The sequence below is a fragment of the Penaeus chinensis genome, chromosome 7 (genome assembly GCF_019202785.1).
Source record: "Penaeus chinensis breed Huanghai No. 1 chromosome 7, ASM1920278v2, whole genome shotgun sequence".
Classification (NCBI taxonomy): domain Eukaryota; kingdom Metazoa; phylum Arthropoda; class Malacostraca; order Decapoda; family Penaeidae; genus Penaeus; species Penaeus chinensis.
Genome location: NC_061825.1, coordinates 30322603 through 30325102, shown reverse-complemented (window position 1 = coordinate 30325102; position 2500 = coordinate 30322603).

The window sequence follows — 2500 nt, the reverse complement described above, 5'->3', positions numbered from 1 at the left end:
AATGGGCACAAGAAAATATTGAATGTTTATTTCTGTTAACATAAAAATATTACTTTATATTTCAGTGTCAGTGCCATGGCGAAGCAGTAGAAAATCCTACATTTGAAGAACTGGTAAAGCTTATTTTCTAATCTTGGCCTTGGTACTGCGCTCATCCCCACTCTTCCTCCTATCTTTCTTCACGTTTCTCGAGAACAGCTGATACTACGAATGACACTTATTGGCGACTATAGAAAACGTATACCTAGAGGAATAACAGGAATTTTCTACTGACGGGATTGTGATTCCTTTTTTCCGCAGCATCACTGGACCAATTTTTTGACGGTTAACAATATGTGTTCATGAGTTATGGGTGTATTTATAAACCTTGATGCTACAGCTTCGGTGACAAATCCAGGTTTTAAAAAATATGCCTTTCTAATCCTTCATATGTAGGATCATATCAGTACTGACAAGTTCAGATTGCATATCAAGCTAACTGAAGAAAAATTAGAGGGTCCCTAGATCAAAATGACATGTTTATTCATCGATACAAGTCCTAGTAAATTTATTTACATACTTTTAATATCAGTTTTAATACAGGACTACAATATGTATCTGCATATTTCAGTAAAGTCTCAAGGTTAACACCTTCTCCTTTCTCATTGTATTTTTTATGTTCTCCTCAGCTGCTCAAACACAAAATTTATTCTACTGAGTCTGGAAATGGACCTAAGAGCCAGCTTCAGATAAGAGGTGGAGGAAATCTATTCGTTGGCAAGAATATTGAACGATTCCATGGAGAGACAAAATTTCTACATAATCTGGAAGGAGAATTCGCTGATTTTAATCTGTTTGACGCAGAGCTGTCCCCTGAGGAAATGATGTTGTTTATCAACTGTACGGGTGAGAAGCTTCATGAGCCGGTGTTCAGTTTTGAAAATTCGATCTCACGCACGACAGGACTAATAGAACCTTCAAGAATTTCTGTTCAAGATGTGTGCGGAGATTTGTCACCATTTTACATTCTTTTCCCCGAGCAGATGAAGAGAGGAAGTGCATTCTTACGATGTCAAATCTTAAAGGGATCGCTGAGCCTGCCAGTGAATGAGGAACAGAATAACCGTACCTTGCGTATATTTGCTGGATTCAGAGATCAGTGTTTAAGTGAACAGCAATTCCTCTACTGGCTTGGCGCCAGAGGAAACCTCACCACTGGTTTGTGGGTCAGTGATGAAAACGGGGAAAACATTCCCTGGTACGATTTCCCGTTATTTGACAGCAAAATGGAGCAGAGCGAACAGTGTCTTGCTATGGTAAATATGGGTTCATATTACAAGTGGCTTCCTGTTGCCTGCAATGCTTTGGCTTGCACAATGTGCAGTTTTAAGGAACCACCAAAGTTGCGCCTTCGTGGTCTGTGCAAGGCCTCGTTATTTGACCGAACGCTTTACCTTTATGGTCACGTAAATGGAGCACCAAAACTTAATGGAATTCATCACAGTAAAATCTTCTGGAATTCATCCACATGGACAATGAGCAGTCACATGCACAGTTCACTCAAAGCCTCATTAAGCAATACAGAATACGACAGTTTCCCACTTGGCTACAGGACCTGGATTACCTATGGAGATCAGTGTGCGAATGGCAAGGTAGGTTTGTAAGAATGAATATATAATGAATAATTATATTCCCGAATTAGCATGGTAAATATGGTAAGAATATTAGGATTGCTTACTGATGTGTGTGTGTGTGTGTGTGTGTGTGTGTGTGTGTGTGTGTGTGTGTATCTATATCTATATATATATATAAATTCATATATATATATATATATATATAAATAAACATATTTACATATATATATATATATATATATATATATATATATATGTATATATATATATGTATATATGTGTGTGTGTGTGTGTGTGTGTGTGTGTGTGTGTGTGTGTGTGTGTGTGTGTGTGGGTGTGTGTGTGTGTGTGTGTGTGTTTACGCATATAATACACACACACACATATGTATATATATAAATTTATTTATATATATGTATATATATATTAATTTATATATATATACATATATACATATATACGCATATATATGTATATATATATATATATATATATATATATATACACGCATATATATATATATATATATATATATATATATATATATATATATATATATATACATATATACACACACATGCATATTTATATATATATAAATATATATATATATATATTATTTATGCGCATATATATGTATGTGTGTGTGTTTGTGTAAATTTATATGTATATATATACATTTATATATAGATTTATTTATATACATATATGTAGATATATAGTATATAAATAAATATATATAAATCATATATATATATATATATATATATATATATATATATATATATATATATATATATGTGTGTGTGTGTGTATGTATAACAATCCTCCCTGACCTGGCCTCGAACCTAGGTCACACCGGGTATGAGACCGGAGGGCAAGTACTA